This window comes from Ricinus communis, chromosome 6, assembly GCF_019578655.1.
Source record: "Ricinus communis isolate WT05 ecotype wild-type chromosome 6, ASM1957865v1, whole genome shotgun sequence".
NCBI lineage: Eukaryota > Viridiplantae > Streptophyta > Magnoliopsida > Malpighiales > Euphorbiaceae > Ricinus > Ricinus communis.
The window spans coordinates 13,686,192-13,705,669 of record NC_063261.1 but is presented as its reverse complement, the minus strand read 5'-3'; positions in this window follow the sequence as shown (position 1 = coordinate 13,705,669).

Genomic DNA, 19,478 nt, shown 5'->3' with positions numbered 1-19,478 from the left:
CATTTCAAAGGTGTTTATTACTTTTTCTCATATTCACCTTCTACATTTCAAAAATTCTTCTCTGAACTCAAAATTCAATCATCTTCTTCAGTTCTTCATCTACAATCAATGGGGCTAAGAAGAACAGTTGTAAGAATTTCTTCCTCCTCTCAAACTATGCAAGAAAGGATGAAAGGCATAGATGATGAAGTAAGGATGAAATTTATGCCCATTGAGAGGAAGGAAGTCCATGCCACTTGATTTTTTGATGAAGCAACCCTTTAAAGCTTGGCATTGATCAAGAGGTGAAAACTCTTGTTGAAAATGTTAGTTTAAAGCCTTTCGTCCTACCTCAAGCCTTAGATGTAGGTTATGAAAACCTCACCAAAGAATTTGTTTCTTCATTGGTGATAAACAAAAAAAGGGATGGTGAGTTTAGGATGTTTGAGGAAAAAATGAACTCTCTAAAGGGCTTAATTTTCATCCATCTTTGGGTTTCAAGAGATATGCTATCATTAAGAACATTGTTGAAAATGCCCCTTTTCTCCTTCTCAATTTTGGAGACAAATCTATACCAAAGATACACGCACCAAAGACTCTTTCAAAAGACTTAAAATCCCTCTCCCATTGGGTAGTGCATAGAATGGTGGCCTTCAATATTCATGCAAGAGTTAATGGCATTAAGAAAGTTCCTCATAAAGACCTATTGTTCTTATTAGTGATCCATGGTAAGAGGATTCTCACATCCAAGTTCTTTTTTTATCATCTCTTCCATCTTGTTAACACCCAAAAGGGTGCTATTCTTGTTTCTTCACATATCACAAAGATTTCCAAACATCTCCACCTCCTCACCCTTCTAAACAAAACCTACCTAACTCTTCCTTTTGCTCCTATTTCTTTAGGTCTTTCCTTCTTTGTACATGCTAGGGTTATTCGATTAAGCCCTAAATGGAAAATTAATAGGGAATTCTTTCTATTGATTGGGGAATATGTGGATGACAAAAAAGAAGAGAAAGAAGGACCATCTTTTCTTTCTTTTGATGAAAGATTCTTAAGAAAATGAAACAAACTTGGAATTATTTTCATCATTTGCATGTGGATCTTGTGAAAATTCAAAAATTTCATAAGCTTCCTCCATGTGATATTGAGGATTAGCAAGAGAAAGAGGAACCGCAAGTGATTAGAGAACCTACTACTCATGTTGGGTTTAGTAGTGTGCAAAGGGCAAGGCACCTATGGTGGAAGAAGAAGAAGATGATGATAATTAATTTCTCAAAATTTTTCTTTTTTGTTTTATTTCTTCATCCTTCTTTTCTTTTCACACATCTTTTCCTTGTATCCTGTTTATTTATGCAATATGATTTTTCATAATGTCTCTTTATTTTATCTCTTTTTTTTTTTTTTTGATTTTGTGAAACGCGGAGAAATGTTAGTAAAACCATATTGCTAAAGATAATAATAAAGGAGGAGTTCCAAAGTCATTGACAAAAAAGGATGTAATAGAGGAAAGATAGAAATAAGAGACATTGGTTAAATGCAAAGAAAAAAAAGGGAGAGTCATAAAATGAGTTTACAATAAAACGAATTTAATATTAAAGGGGAAAAGTTAATTTAAATGTATAAATTTCTTTATGGAGATGATTAATTTCTTTTAACTTTATTTAACTTTGTAAGTCCTTAGTTTGAAACCTACTTAGTTTTAGTGGGAATGCTTATTTTTATTCTTGAACTTGTTTATTATTAATCCAATTGCACTTACAGTCACTGAATTTCATCTTTATAATCAATTGAGAAAAAGGTGCATTTTTGCCTTTATCATTTGATGCAACGAACGGATTAGCTCTTAAACTATTTTCAAACTTTTAAACTTTGAAAATGTATTAATTCAAGCCCCTGGTTAAACAAAAAAGAATAAACACCATTAACTTGAAGTGATGTCACAATTTTATTTTCTTTTAAATGAAGTAGGATCTATACTACATCACCTCACCACCGTCTTCTTCTTCTTCTTCCTTCTCTTTTTTACAAATTCTCCACCATCACTGCCAAAGAATGAGAGTCTGCACTATTACACTTCTGCTACTTCAACTACTTTTGGAGCAACTGCCTCTACTACTTGTATTGATTCTTTCGCAAGGTTCTTTTTTGTTTTCTTACTAACCCTTTTACTTTTCATGTCCAAATCCGCATTCTTTTCCTTAATTTTTGTATCTATACTTGTAAATTGTAAATTTCTTGTCTTTTTCAGATTTTATGTAGTGGGGTTTTGTAAAGGTTTTGAATTGAATTATGGATTGATTTAGATTTAAAGAAGATTCACTCACAAATGAAAATTTACTGTCTTTTTTTCTTAAAGAATTTGTCCATTGGGTTTTTGGAAAGGTTTTGAACTGAATTGTGGGTTTGATTTGGATTTATAGAAAACTGACACATAAGTGGCAAATTTAATGTCATTTTTGTGGATTTAGTGAATTAGGTTTTAGTTAAACTGAATTTTTGGCTTTGATTTGGACTTAAAGATACTTTTCCTTTTTATTTATTTGTTTATGAGTGGATTTTTAGTGAGCAATTCAACAACAGCTTCACCACATTTTATCCTTTTCTTTGTGTAAAAATGGTCTCTGAGAAGAAGCATAGTCGGTCTATATCATATATGAATGATCCTACTTCTACTCCTCGAAACTTCAAGAATTCCAGGAAGAATGTTGTTCTTTATACCCGTGTTATTGCCTTCACTTTCAATAAGCTTGAAACTACTAAGAGTTTCCGTTCTGATTACATTCTGGGAGAAGGTGGATTTGGGACTGTGTATAAATGCTACATTGATGAGAATGTCAGAGTTGGTCTCAAGTCTTAAAGGTTCTCAACAAGGAGGGCCTTCAGGGCCACTGCGGTGGCTAACTAGGGAGGGCAACATAATGCGAGGGCCTCCTTGTATGATAATCATGTACATGTTACATCTCCAGAAAATAGTGTGTAAAAGAAAGAGTGATAGCAATAATCAAGACGTGATGATGGTGATGAGGCAGTGGTAGTCGGGAATTTGCACAAAAAGAGGAGGAAGAAGATGGTGGCGTGGCATACTGTGGGTCCCACTTCATTTAAAAGGGAAAAAGTTGCCAGATCACCTCAAGTTAACAGTGTTTATTTATATGATTAACGAGGGGCTTGAATTAATACATTTCAAAGATTAAAAACTTAAGTGCACCTAAAAATAGTTCAACGGCCAATGTGCTCCTCACACCAAACGATATAGGCCAAAATGCACCTTTTTCTTAATAAATTTGATTGTCAAAATAGAAAAGAGAAAAATTGTTGACCTAAGAGTTAATTGATCTATATTTTGATGTTAACACTCAAATTGAGTGTTACTAATTACTCGTTTGAGTATTTACATGATAGTGCTTTAAGGAATCAATGATTGTATAAAAGTGCCTTAAGCTTCTCAAGAACGATTTAGGAAAATCTGTAAAATGCGAGGGCACCTTAAAAGCGCGATGGCGCTCAAGTTGACCATTTATGTATAAAGACTCATTGGAAGACCCTAACCACATTAAGGCAATCATGAGTCTTCTCTTTGAGAAGCGCGAGGGTGCTTAAAACTAAAGAGAAATGCAAAATATGGCAGAAGGTTACACGACCTCTAGCGTGAGGGCGCTTCTGAGCACATAAAAGACCTCTGCGAGGGCAGTATTTGCAATTAATACTAAGTCAATAACCGTTACACAGATAGCCGCTAAAGGAGTGCTATGTGTTTGGAGCCGTTGGATTGAAAAAAACTATTTCTAGAAAGCGCGATGGCAGAAAGTTATTTTTTGCCAAATCATCAAGATTTGTAATTAATAAGTTATGGGATATTTGTAATGTCTTTTAGGAGTTGATATGAGTATAAATACCCCTCAGAAAGACATATGACATGAGTGTATGAATTTTTTAGTGCCCAAACTCTTGCATTTTTGTTTCTTAACTTTCTACACTAAATTCTTTTTTGTTATAATGTATTAAGTTGAATCTTTTCATTCAAATAAAACTTTAAAAGGATTAATGTGAGCCTAGGATTAAAAACATAAGGAATTGGTTGCTGAGTTTCCATTAAAACTCAAGGGTAAAGGGACTTAGTGTGAGATTAGCTCACTAAAGGAAGAGATTTAATGTTAGCCTGTTAAAACACCAAGTTGTTGTGTGAGCTTATAAAACCCAAGGTTTTGTAATTAAGTTTGAGTATAGTGAAATACTCAAGTGTGATCTTGAGGAGCGGACGTAGGGAGGATTGTTCTCGAACCATTATAAATCCTTTATCTCGATTTCTATAACCCTAACTCTTATCTCATTTCCTTATAATTGTGTTTGTGATTCTTATGCTTGTCTACTTCAATTTTATTTCACAATTTGAAGTCACCAATTCAACCCTTTTTCTTAGTTCTAAAGGAAAACACTTGTTGTCATTAGGTCTAGTTGACCTTGGCTATAAAATTAAAGTTGATAAAGGAATCATAAAGGCAATTCGAGTTATATACTAATGAAGGAAGATAAGGTAATTGCTAACTTATATAGGTTGAAGGGAGAGATTTTGCAAGAAGGGGAAAGTTAGTTACTTCTATTCCAAGTGAAAGATCTGTAATTGTATGGCATAAAAAAACTTAGGCATATGCCAAAATCTACTTCTAGTCGCACTAAGGTGTCCTTACCTTCTGTGAGCATTATGTTATAAGTAAGCAGCACAGGTTAAAGTTTAACACATCAAATTCTAGGAGTAAAAAAATTCTAGAATTACTTCACTCTGATGTATGGTAAGCACCAATTGCATCTCTAGGAGGAGCGAAGTACTTTGTGTCATTCATAGATGATTATTCCAAAAGATGTTGGGTGTATCCTATCAAAGGAAAGGCATATGTGTTTTCAGTCTTCAAAGTATTCAAAGCTCGTGTAGAACTTAAATCTAGTAAAAGGATCAAGTGTTTGAGGACAAATAATTATTGAAAATATACTAGTAATAAGTTTATTGCATATTGTAATTAGAAGCCATAAAAAAGAGTTCACAACGGCATACACTCCCCAACAGAATGGAATGGCATATAGAGGATGAATAGAACCTTGATAGAAAGAAAAAGAGTAATATTGGGAGCTGCAAGCTTAGAAAAATCTTTTTAGGTAGAAATAGTCTATATTGTATGTAGTGTGATAAATTGGGGCCCGAGTAATTGAGTTGAAGAAACTAATAGAGATGTGAATTCGGAAGAAACCGTATTATTTAGACCTCCATATATTTGGAATTCTGGTGTCACGATCCGACCTGTGGGCCCGTGACTGGCACTAGGGAATGAATAGGTGTAAGGCCACCGAACCTTGTAGTAAGCCTGATCATTCACTAACTCAATCAAATTGAAAATTCGGACTCAATCCAAAGCATGGTTCAAAATTAACCTTAACTATCAAATTCTACATATTTAATTCGGTCTGCCTGCATAATTAGGCAAGACCCATTTACATAAAATTACAACTGATAACTCTAAAATTTCTACTGCGAAGAATCTAAAATTTTACAAGCCAAACATACCAAAATCAATTACATCAACCCGATGATGAAGGAGTCGGGTTGCTAGATAAGAACTGCGGGAAGACTAACAATCACCTGAAAAAAACAATGTCAGTCTCGAGAGTGAGTTAAAATCATATATCCAAAAATAATTACAAACACTTCAATAACACATTTATTTAATTTGAAATAAATATTAAGTTATGCAAAAATATACGTGTCATGCCATGCTTAAATAAAAATTACTTTCACATACTACGGGACGGAGTACTTCAGTAGAACCCCAATCCCAACACCAACACCTCGACTCTCTCATTTCAACAGAACTGGCTCCCAGAGAGCGAAGCTTGACCAGGGTTCTTAACTCCAGCCTGGTCACTTAATTATCACTATCAGTCTTTGTCTTTTGGCTCTCTTACTCCAATAAGACTGGCGCCCAGAGAGCGAAGCTTGACCAGGGTCCTTAACTCCAGTCCGGTCACTTAATTATCACTATCAGTCTTTGCCTTTTGGCTCTCTTACTCCAATAAGACTGGCGCCCAGAGAGCGAAGCTCGACCAGGGTCCTTAACTCAAGTCTGGTCACTTAGGTTTCCAAATAAACTGACGCCCAGAGAGCGATGCTCGACCAGGGACCTTTACTCCGGCAAACCCACTCTACTCAGCCCAGAGAGCAATGTTTGACCAGGAAAAGTCCTAAATTTACCTTTACCCCTTTATTTTATTTCTCTGATTCATACCGGTGGGACTTATCAAATAGCATGTTTTACAGCCGTCCTATCTCGAGTCAACACGAAAACACAAACCATAATGCAGTAAATGAAACATATATGAATAGTGATTAAATAAATAATTAAAATATTAAATTATATAATCAGAACTATCACGTAAGAATCTTAGCATGACAGGTGAACAGATATATGACTTTAACTCACAGTTCTGATGACCTTCTAGCTCTGCTCCAATGCCTCGGGTGGAGCGAGCCGAATTGACGGATTATCTAATCATGGAAAATAATTTAATCAATAACATTGAAACATTTGATAATTAACCATAAGTCTAGACTCCTAGGACTGACTGTCTAAAAATTCGACTCGGGTAAATTTTACCAAAAATTTGGCAGAACCTCCCCTAAACACGGACGCTTACCTCCATAAAACAAGTCCAGGACCTGCCAAAAAGCACTTCAAATATTTCACTATTTTTTCCGACTCCGCCACACATCACAAATCACGATTAATGGCAGATAGTCCGATAACTATTTATTTTAACTAATAAACTTCACATAATTTTTCTAATAATCAACACCACAAATAAACACATAAATTTTACCAATGAATTCTAAAATCAACGGGCCAGAGAATTACCAAGACGCTTGATCGCTCGGTCGACTCGCCTCCAGCCGTCGAAGTCCGATCGACGATCCAAAGCTACCAACGGACTCGAAACGACGCACTGATGATGATCCCAACTTCCGATCTTTCGATCCGACCGCCAATCATCCAAAAAGATTTACGAATGACCTCGGCCGTCGATTATCGAATGGAGTCCGATCGTCACGAAACCAGTGCTATTGAAAACTCGTGCCATTGGAAAGCTTGAGCTGAAGAGAGTCCGGATATGCCCTCCAATCGGCCAAAACTCGCTATAACTCACTGGAAAAGCCCGAAATTCCGGCTGGCCTTACTCTTTTCACTGCGCCAGATCTTGTAATTCTGGCAGCTTCAAGGGGAGATAGAAGAAAGCTCACTAGTTGCTGGTCATTTTGAGACCAGAACCATCCAAACTGGCTGCCGGAGATGACCTCAACGACGGCAAGAAGCTACTGCCCCCTTCCGCCCATTTGCGCCCGGCCTCATTGCCCGCTTTCCAAGACGGATGCAAATCCCCGTCTGCCATGGAAGCCGACCCGAGCTCCCCTCTCCCGACATCTTCTTCTTCTTCCTTCTCTTCTTCTTTTCTTTTCTTTCATTCAATATCAACATTTGGTTCCTCAACTTTTTTTCTTTACCATTTAGTCCCTCAACTTCTTTAATTACAACAATTTCGTCCTATAAAATTTCTGATTGACCCTCCAACTTTTTTTAGCTTTTCAATTAAGCCCTTAACTACTTAATTTGGGCCAAAATTAGAATTATTAAAAATACATAATTATTTATTTACCCTTGCTTTTAAATATAAAATTACCAAAATACCCTTACCGACATATTTAATTACAAAAATATCAAACATACAAATTTTCATTAAAACCCCATATTAATAAAATTATATTTTTAATCCTTATTCAAAAATAAATTCTCAATTTAATCCCAGCACAATTAATTTAATTAATCAATTTGCTAAATATTTTCTAATTAAAATTAATACTATTAGCTAATTAAAATATTATTTCCCCAATAATTCTTTTATAAAATATCCTTTACTAATTCTTTCATAACTTTCAAATATATAAATTAATTTATATATTCATATTGGGAAAAAATTGAATAACCAAAAATATAATCCATTTACTAAAGAATTTACTTAATTAATTTCTTAAAAATCAAACTAATTGGATATAGAAAATAATTTCCTTATTTGTCTAGCATTAGAATTCCATTTAAATCATTCCAATTAAACCAAATAAAAATAAAGTAAAATTTATTTAAATAAAAACTCATTTATTAATTTTTATTAATTATTATTAATATTATCATTATTAAAGAAAAATTTTGGGTATTACATTCTCCCCCTTAAGAAAAATTCGTCCTCAAATTTTAAAAGAAAAAGGGGTTCACACTAAAACTGAGACTAATGAGAGTAAGAACCTCTCATCTCCAGCCGTCGGAGTCCGATCGACGATCTGAACGTACCAACAGACTCGAAACGACGTGCTGATGACGATCCCAGCTTCCGATCTTCCGATCCGACCCCCGATCATCCAGAGAGATTTACGGACGATCTCGACCGTCGATTTCGAACGGAGTCCGATCACCACGAGACCGGTGCCATTGGAAACCTTAAGCTGAGGAGAGTCCAGATATGCCATCCGATCGGCCAAAACTCACTAGAACTCGCCGAAAAAGCTCGAAATTCCGGCTGCCCCTACTCTTTTCACCTTACTGGATCTTGCAATTCTGGCAGCCTCAAGGGGAGATGATGGGCAAAGAAGAAAGCTCACTGATTGCTGGTCATTTTGAGACAAGAACCACCCAAAATGGCTGCCGGAGACGACCTCAACAACGGCAAGAAGCTACTGCCCTCTTCCGCCTATTTGCTGCCACCTGACACCGCCAGAGTTGCTACCGGCCTCCGTTGCACCTCCGGCCCGCTTCGCCGTGTCTCAGACGGATGCAAATCCTCGTCTGCCATGGAAGCCAATCCGAGCTCCCCTTTACCGACATCTTCTTCTTCTTTTCTTTTCTTTCATTCATTATCGATATTTGGTCCCTCAACTTTTCTTCTTTACTATTTAGTCCCTCAACTTCTTTAATTACAACAATTTCGTCCTACAAAATTTCTGATTAATCCTTCAACTTTTCTTTAGCTTTTCAATTAAGCTCCTAACTACTTAATTTGGGCCAAAATTAGAATTGTTGAAAATATATAACTACTTATTTATCCTTGCTTTTAAATGTAAAATTACTAAAATACCCTTACCGACATATTTAATTATAAAAATACCAAACATACAAATTTTCATTAGAACTCCATATTAATAAAATTATATTTTTAATCCTTATTCCAAAATAAATTCTCAATTTAATCCTAGCACAATTAATTTGATTAATCAATTTGCTAAATATTTTCCAATTAAAATTAACACCATTAGCTAATTAAAATGTCATTTCCCCAATAATTCTTTTATAAAATATCCTTTATTAAATCTTTCATAACTTTCAAATATATAAATTAATTTATATATTCATATTGGGAAAAAATTGAATAACCGAAAATATAATCCATTTTCTAAAGAATTTACTTAATTAATTTCTTAAAAATCAAACTAATTGGATATAGAAAATAACTCCCTTATTTGTCTAGCATTAAAATTCCATTTAAATCATTCCAATTAAACTAAATAAAAATAAAGTAGAATTTATTTAAATAAAAACTCATCTATTAATTATTATTAATATTATTACTATTAAAGAAAAATTACGGGTATTACATCTGGTGTATGTGATGTATAATGCCCAAGAAACTACAAAGCTGGACCAAAATCCAGAAAATGCCTATTTTTGGGGTATATTGAGAGAGTAAAGGGGTATCGTCTATGGGGTCTACTGCCCATAAGGTTATGGTCAACATGGATATTATATTTGTATAAGATAAAGTTCAGAAGGAAGAAAGTGATGATCATACAGTGAAAGAAAGTTTAGAGACTGTAACGGTAAACATAGAAAGGGAAATGCATAAAAAGATTCTTTTGAAGCAACATTAGAGCATTAGTTACAAGAACCAACTGTGTCAAAGGAAATGCTGGAGCTTAAGGTACAAAAACCAATTGTATCACAACCCCTAGAACTTCGACGATCAAATCGCTTGACAAAGAAACGAGTCTAATTATGTTATGGGGAGCAATATTGCATATTGTCGTCTAACAGAGGATGAGGATCTATAAACTCTCAATGAGGCAATGACTAGTTTAGATGCAATTATATAAATGAACAACTTTCATGTTTAACTCTTTGCTTGGTTCAGCCTCTAAATGCCTCAAAATATCAGCACAAAAACCAGGTCACCTGCTGAACCACAAACAGAGCAGCAGCAAATCGAACCTTATAAGTTCATACACACTCAACGCTCTGCAAAACCATTTTACAGAGATATTCATGAAACATATACCTACAACTTTCATGTTTGGAAATTTTCGAGATTAAGCCTCTAAGGTCACAAAATCAGAGGTGAAAAATTCTGCCCAGAAATTTCAGCTTCAAGATCACAAGTAATAACATGCTCACTCTTGATTAAACAATTCCAAAACACATAAATTTCATATCATTAATCCTAATTTACAGCAAAACTAAAAAATTAAAATTACTCACCTTTATTTCTCTTGATTAAGAAAGCCCAAATCTTTCAAACTTAAAAGAAGAATTAGATTCTCTCTTACTAAAAGTTTGTAGAGTTTGATTAGGAAATCAAGGTTTGAAGAAGAAAATGAGAAGAATGAGAGAGACAAAGAAGAAGAGGAAATAGGAAATGCATGTGTAGAAATGAAGAAATGAAGAGGTGGTAAATTGGTGTAAAAATAGGTAATTTTATAATTTAATCCTCTTTCTTTCTAACTTTCCGATTTAGTCCAAAATCATTACTTTTCAATTAAATCAATATGTAACTAAATAATTTATTTATCTACCACATAATATAATAAAATAGGTCATACATAATCATGATGCAAATGACATGTTTAATGACATATGCTAATGAATATTAATTATTAATAAAAAAATTAAATTTGGTTGTGACATTTGCTATTGCAAGAAAGCCAACTTTTTATTCTAGAACTAAATGCAAAGGACGATTTACATTATGTCTATATTATATATGTTTATTTGAATAAAATAGTGAATATAATTTTCATTAATGATGAATATCCATTGACAAATTGATAAATATTATGCATATACATGATGAATATTTATATCAATTATAAAAAAGTTTCAATATGCATCATAAAAAATAATAAGAACTTTCATAAATAATCAATATTTTCATTTAAAAATATTGATGAATATTATATATACACACAATGAACATTACAATACCAGATAATGAACATTAACATTAACACTGATGAATAATACATAAAACAAAATGAACATGAACATTAATTGTAATGAATATTAAGTTCATAGATAATGAATATTTAAATATAAATAAAATTAATTTTTATAGAATATTATATCTAATGAACGTTATACATATAGAAAAGGCCTAATTACTAATTAAATCCTGAATTTTACACTTTTAAACACTTTTATCCAATTTTTTGAAAATCTTAAAATATATATTTATGCTTTCAATTTATTTTCAAAAATACTTTGCGTAAAAAAATTTGAAATATTACGATGAGAAAAATGACATGGCAAGTTAATTTTTCTTACTAACATAAAAATTAGTGAATTAATAAAAATAGTTAATTGTAATTAAATGTAAAATATGTTAAAGAATACACCTACATGAAATTTTTAATGGTCATATTATTAAGTCTACTTCATAATTATTATTCTTTTAATAAACACAATCAACTTTCTATATCACTTTTTCCTATGAAACTCTCAAAGATTTTCATGAAAAATATTTTTGAAAATTAATTAAAAAGATGAGTATTTATTTTAAAATCTTGAAATAATTGGACAAAAATGTTAAAAAGTGTATAGTTCAAAATTTAGTTTGTAATTAGGTTTATAGAAAATGAACATTTAAGTACATATAAATGAACAAAAAAATATTAATATTGTATCTGATCTAAAAAAATTTTTGATATGTATTACTATATTCTGACACATGATTTTCATTTTGACACGTATACTTATTATTGACACGTAGAATTCAAATTTATGTATAATTTTATAGTTTTTTCTACTAATTTATTGATAATTTTTATTATGTCAATATAATCTTAAAATATGAAAATTAGAAAAGACGTTAAAAATATTTAATTTATTATTATTTTTAAATATTTTAAATAGTTATAAAATACTAAAAAATTATTTAATTTTATATATAAATTTAATTTATATTATTATTTATAACTAAAATAATTATGATAATCGTACAACAAACGGGTAAACGACTAGCTTTCATAATATATAAAACTTTATTTAAAATATTATTTTAATATATATTAATTTTAAATTCATTTTATTATAAATTAAAGAGATAAATATTTTATATGTCAAAAATAAATATACATATCAAAATAAAAATATTTAAAATTGTGATAGTAAAATAATTACTATAGTCGTATAATACGAGAATAAACGACTAATTTTTATAAATATATAAAATATTTATTCAATATATAATTTTAATATAATATTAGTTTTTATAAATTTATTTTATTATAATTTAAATAAATCTAAAAGTGTATTGTAAAATTTAAAAGAAAAGATAAAGAGTAGTTGACATGTGTATCATGAAACAGGCGTTTTGCTCTCCCCTCACCACACCCCTAAAATATAATTGGGTTAAACAATAATTTGTTTATCAATTTTCAAGATAGGATATGTTGACATCTGGAAGGTTTAGCAATTAATAAATTAATAAATTAATTTTCTAATTATAGAATATTTTATTTTAAAAAATTATATATTTAACAAATTAAGATATAATTATTTAATATATTTATTCATTTGATACATTAGTATTATATTACTGTATAATTTTTATTTATTATAATATATTAATTAAACAAAATTATTTTTTAAATAAACAATAATGCTAATTCTAAAAATAATATTTAAATTTATAAAATATTAAATATATTTTCTAATTATAAAATAATTTCTAATAATAAAACATAGCATGTCAATTTTATTTATGGTATTTATTTTATATATAATAATAAATTAATTAATATATATTTTTAATATAGTTTTTATATTCATCGTATGAAATATTAAAATATTTATTAAAAATACACTTAAGAATATTTTTTACTATTATTATTTTCTAAAATGTGATAAACAGTTATAAAATATTATACATTCTATTTTTTTATAAATTTATTTTACATTATTATTTATAGTTAATAATATCTATACAACTATTATTATTCAGAAAAGGAAAATTGCAACTTTCCGCTATTTAAGAAAGAAGAAACTGCACCTTGTATGGTGACAATTTCTTTCAACTAAAGAAAAATGGAATCATTCCATTCAAATAAGGAGACCAAAAGAGAGTTTGCTTAAAAATGATGCTAATACAAATGAGTATCACATCATATTCTTCTATTTATGTGTGCAAGGCAGCAGTCCACTAATAATAATATTCAGATTCTCTTGACTGTCAAGGAACTACTTCTGTAGCATTACCATTGTTTATGCATTATAAGTAATTTCTAATTTCTTTTAATTCATTTCTTTCAAAAAAATCATTTTTTTATCACTTGAATTTTTAATCTAGCAGTTGATAGAGTCGGATTTCTCCCATAAACCCTAAATCATATTTTTGTAAAACTATATAAAATAAAAACTAATTCCTTAGTATTTCTTTTTCTGTAGCCTAATAATATTGTTCAAAGGTAAGTAATAAATATATATTAAGTGTAAATATTGAGAAGTATTCAAAGTTAATAAATTTATAATTTATTAATTTATTTGGTCTATAACTGAAAATAATACTAATAACGAAATTATTTAGAATTAAATGAAAAATAGTTATGCTCTCTTTAATATTATTTTTTTCTATTATATAATTAATTATATCAAATTTTAAGAAAACTGACATCATAGGATAACAATTCAAAACATTTACTAGGAATATCTTCTACCCATATTCTGCATTTAGTGCTACCACCTTCTAGTATGTGATCATTTATTTATCAGTGAAAAGGCGTATTCATGTCACTAATATTATTACATAGAATCAGTTAAGTCTATCATCTCTTAACAGGTCTAATTATAAATTCGTGCTTTTTGATTCTCATCTCATGAGTACTTTATCTAAATTTAAAAGGTAATAGGATTAATGTTTGTAATTGAAGTTGACGTATAATGTAAATGGGTTCCGCTGAAATGGTAGTTTATATTCGTCATTCGTCTGTAAATCCTAAACCCCCTCTGGTATTTCCCAAACCCTAAATTACAAGATTGAAAAATTGATCATGGCATCTTCTATAGCAACATTGTCATAATCAACATTATCAAGAAGCAATGATACTAAAAGGTAAAGTAGTAAGGAACTGGTGTATTCTGGATGTCCAAGATACTGTGGATGTTGAAAGTTTTACCAAGGTGAACTTCTTGGACTTGTTAAACCCATGGCAAAGTGTTTTATGGGTGTCCTAACTACTCAATAAACTAATTAGTAAGTTGACAAAATTTCTACTATTTAGAGTTTTTTTATTGAATCATTTTGTAATGTATGATATGTAGGTTTGGAAATGTGTCTTTTTCAGATGGCATGATGAGCCAATGACTGCAAGGGGAATCAAAGTGATTAATGAACTTAGGATGCTTTGTTAAAGGTAGAGATTGAACAATTGAGGCATGAATATAGACCAAAAGATGATATGTTGATTGATATGTTACACTTGATTTGCATACTAAATAGAATGTGGATTGGGCTGAGGAATTAGAAGCTATAAAAATAAAATTGAAGAATTATAATATATAAATAACAAGATGAAAAATGAATTTTTTATTTTATTAATGGCACTATTAACTTGTTTGTATTGTATACTTGGTGTAGTATTATGCCAACTAGCTATGGCAATTTGTTATAAGTGTCACAACTATCTTTTATGCAATTTTTCAAAGGGTTAACGAAATCATGAGACCTTAAGTTCATGTAACAATGAATAAAAAAAAAAATTGCATGACAAAGGTAAAATAAAGAATTCCAAAATAAGTACTCTCAGTTGTAAAATAAAAAATAAAAAATAAAGAGTGTTGTAAAATAAAAAATAAAGAAAAAAAATAATTCTTTTATATATGTGTATGTATCATTCTATTGATTGTAACACCTATTTATGTGTAAAGTGTTACAGAAATAAAACTCTATTTACATAAAGAAATCTATCCATATGCATAATAATAGATATCCAATATAACCGAAACATTTAAAATTGTCATTAACACTCAGATTGTTTTTATTGAGCAACAAATTGCACAATCAACACAAAAATATAATAAGCTCTTATAGAACTTGATTACTCAATTTATAAAATGAGTAGCATTATTGTTGTAGTTAATAATTAAAGAGAAGAATATAAAATGCTCTCTAACAAAGTCATTTACAAAAAAATATTAAGTTTTCAAGTTCTTGTAGAACTTGATCAATAACTGATAAAAATATAAGATGACAAAAATAATTTTAACTCCACTAATCATCCTATGTATAAGGTTCTTTATCATTAACATTCTTTCTTTTTTCTTTTTGTTTGCCAATTCTTTGCTCCCTCTGCTACTGCAGTTGCTTGGATATAATGGAAAGTTTTCCCACCCTTTGCAAGCCAAGTGATCACATTTAGTTTCAATTCTAACTCAACATCACTTTTCATATCCTTATATCATATAACTAGGTTTCCTATATATTTTTTCTTTAAAACACATAGCCAATATAAACCAGAAGCTTGAGCTACTTTGAGTTCTCTAAAACATCTATGTTCAGTTTTGAATATTTTCATTGCCAAACCATAGTTTTCTCCATCCTTGGGAATAAGCAACACAAATGGACAACCCTCTTGATTAATACATGTGTGCCTGATTCTTAGAGGATCATGCAAATTAAGCTTCAATTTCACCTTATTGCCACTGCATATTTAGCAATGGCATGTCTTGCCTCAATAGAATTGGAAAATATCAAATGTCATCCCAAAAGTAAATTGTGGTAGTATATTTGCCTCATCATAGCTAACCCTCTCATTCTCAAGCAAACCATCATATAATTCCTCATCAGTTGAACTATCACTATCAGTATTTCCTCCCTCACTATCTTGCTTACCTTCTTCTTCTTCACTAACGAAACAATCAGCAGGATTAATACCACACCTACTATCTCTTCACCTACCTCTGCTTTATTACTACCTAAGCTCATTATGCTCCTAGTAAGTGGGAACTTAACAGCAAGCACAACTAGGGTAAGAAAAAGGGTTCATCTACATTATGATTTGCATAGAATTCTATATATCTAATCCAACTCACTTTTGATATGTAATTTAATACCCTCCTTTGATGCATCATATGTTGGATATATGACTTATATTTCAAAAAATATCTTTTATCCTACATCTCTAAGCTGATAGCCTCTACCTTTATTTATAAAGAAGTCATTCTTTTTGGGCTTGTAAAGAGCCTTGTGGGTGTGTTAGGCTCGCGTGCATAAGAATTGGGCCAAAAATTACTTTTTATTTATTTATATTTACCTTACCTTAAAATTCAGTCACCTATTATTTTGCTATTCTTTTGTTGTAACGTTCAATTGGTGAAGAGAATATCTTCTAAATATTTTATGGACGTTGTATTATAACGTTATAAAATTAATACTATAAAATACATCCTTTACTAATTATTTCATACACTAAGCTTCCTACTTCTTCCTCTTCTTTTTCTTCGCTGCTTTGTTGGGTTAGAAATTTTTTTGCTACTGCTTGTTAAATCCTGGGGGATACAAAGTAAATCCTTAAGGACAGTGCCATCTTTGCACGCCTCAAGATCCATCAGTACTCATTTTAAACTAACATTCTTGAGGATTTAATTTTCAAAATGAGCTCTGATAGGAATCCTGCTTTTACACACGTTGTTGCCTCTGCTACCAATGTTGTCAACAACAACTCTTCCTTTGCTGCTGTCCAACTTATACCGCCCATGCCATATAGCAAGCCTTTTCCTGACATCTCCAAAGTCGAAGTCTTTAGTGGCCAAAACTATAGAAGATGGTAGGAACGAGTTTTCTCTATTTTTGACATGCATGGTGTTACTTCTGCCATAAAAGACCCTAAAACCTGAGCCAAATACAGATCCAAAGCAAATTGAATTATGGATTCATGCTAATAAGGTATGTAGGCATACAATTATTAATACCCTTTCTAATGAACTTTTTGATGTTTATTGTTCTTACAAAGAAGCAAAAGAAATATGGGACTTCATCAACTTTAAGTATACTGTTGAAGATGCTGGCAAATAAAAATTTAGAATCAAGAAAATGGTATCATAATCTATGAGTTTGCCAGCTGAGATGAGTTTAAAGGGAAATGTAGGCACACAAAGAACTCTAGACATAACAAATTTTTTTTTTTGACAATTGCACAATTCCAACATGATATGATATGATATGTTGCTCCAGAATTGATGATCTAACAATTCTTTTATAAACCAGAACTTACTGAGCCAAGAAAAGAGGAAAGGATACATGTGTCAGGAGAAAATTGGAAGTCTGCTGAATGAACATTAACTTGTGGTGTAAGGGTTGGGTTATAAATTGTTTTTTCAGTCTATTGTAAAATTTGAATTAAAGTTGCATACTGATTTTGAGAAATTCCAAGTTGGGAGATGTCATTACCTGTTGAAACAAATGCAGGAATATCTATGGACGATGTGTTAAATTCAACTTTATTGGCATAATGATCCTTTGCTTTATATCTCGACTTGAAACTTGAAGGATATCAATGTTTCTTATATGTTCTGTATAACCATAATGTTTGCATATTGGTGATTTACTACCTAGAATGTAGTTTCTTTTGAAATAACCATTGGATTCTCCTCCTTGTATAATAGTTCTTGATGTTCTAGATTGTCATTAGTATATTACTTTCTATGATAACCAATATTTCCACAATTGGCATAGAATAAACTTGACTCGTGAGTCTTTGTACTGTTAGATGTGTTTAATTGTCTTTCATGTTGCACAGTTAAAGTAAAAGCTTTGTTAATTCCAAGCATAGGATTAATGAGCATTATCACTGATCTAACTATAGCAAAATTTTTATTCAACCATCTTAAAAATCTAATGACATAATTTGCTTCTTGATAAGCTTTTATAACCTTCAATACTCCACAGTTACATTGAGGCTCACATTTACAATTAGGAATAAGTCTAAACTTCATTATTTCATCCCACAAAACCTTCAATAAAGTGTAAAAGATCTATCATAGTAAGATTATTTTAATGAAAAGCATATAACTCTTCTTGCAACTGAGCAATTCTAAAAGCATCTCATTGTGAAAACCTATCACTTAGTTTATTCTAAAAATCTATAGCATTATCTAACCAAACAATACTCTGACCAATCAAAAGAGAAACGACATGAAAAAGCCAAGATAGTATCATAATTTGCACCTTTCCTAAGCAAAATACACTAGATCATCTTTTTCTAGTACTTGAATGGTTCCATCCACAAATTGAAGCTTGTTCTTTGACATAAAAGCCATCCTCATTGCTCTCGCTCAAGTATGATAGTTAGATCCAATCAAAACGTTTGTGACAAGTTGTAATGATGGATTCTCACTTAAATGTAAAAAGAAAAGACTTGCTTGATCTTCATTTTTATTTACAAAATCTGTCGCTGTTAAAACACAATTCTAAAAAAATAATTTAAAGAATAGATTTAAAAAGAAGTAAGAGCATAGATAGCTAAAGTGAAAATCTTGGAAGTTATAACGCTCTGATACCATATTGCATTACAAAAAAAAGAAGTAAAAGCACTGAAAAACTTTATTAAGTTTGTTACAAGCAACTCATATATACACCGTGACATAAAAGAATCATGTAACTGCTCATGGTACATGTCAATAACTGATTGAATAGTCTTGTAACAGAACTGCTCCAACTTACTAACCACTGTTGACTAACAACCTTGAGAAAAACCCTCAATTCCTCCAATACATACAATGTTTGTTAAAGTTCCTAACAAGCACATTTTTTCTTTCCCCATATAAAGAAAGCAGTGGATTTTTCACTATAAAAAGCAAATAATGGAAATCTTAATACAACATGTTCTTTTTATTTTTGTACCTTCAATTTACCCTTCAATGAGCAGCCAACAATGGTTTCAATAGTAAATTGAGGGTCTTCTTAGGGTTAGAAGAAAATAGAGATTCACAAATAACATATTAAATTTTTTTTAGAATTTTTTAATATTATGGATTTGTGATCTTAGGGATTTGATGATTGAGTTGTAGTGATTAGGGATTTTTTAGTTGTACTATAAAACTCCTACTTATAATTCCTTACAGCTAATATGTAAAGCAAATTGGTCCATTCTAATTAACATACCCAATAATCTCATGTCATGTCATCATCCATGAAACAACTAA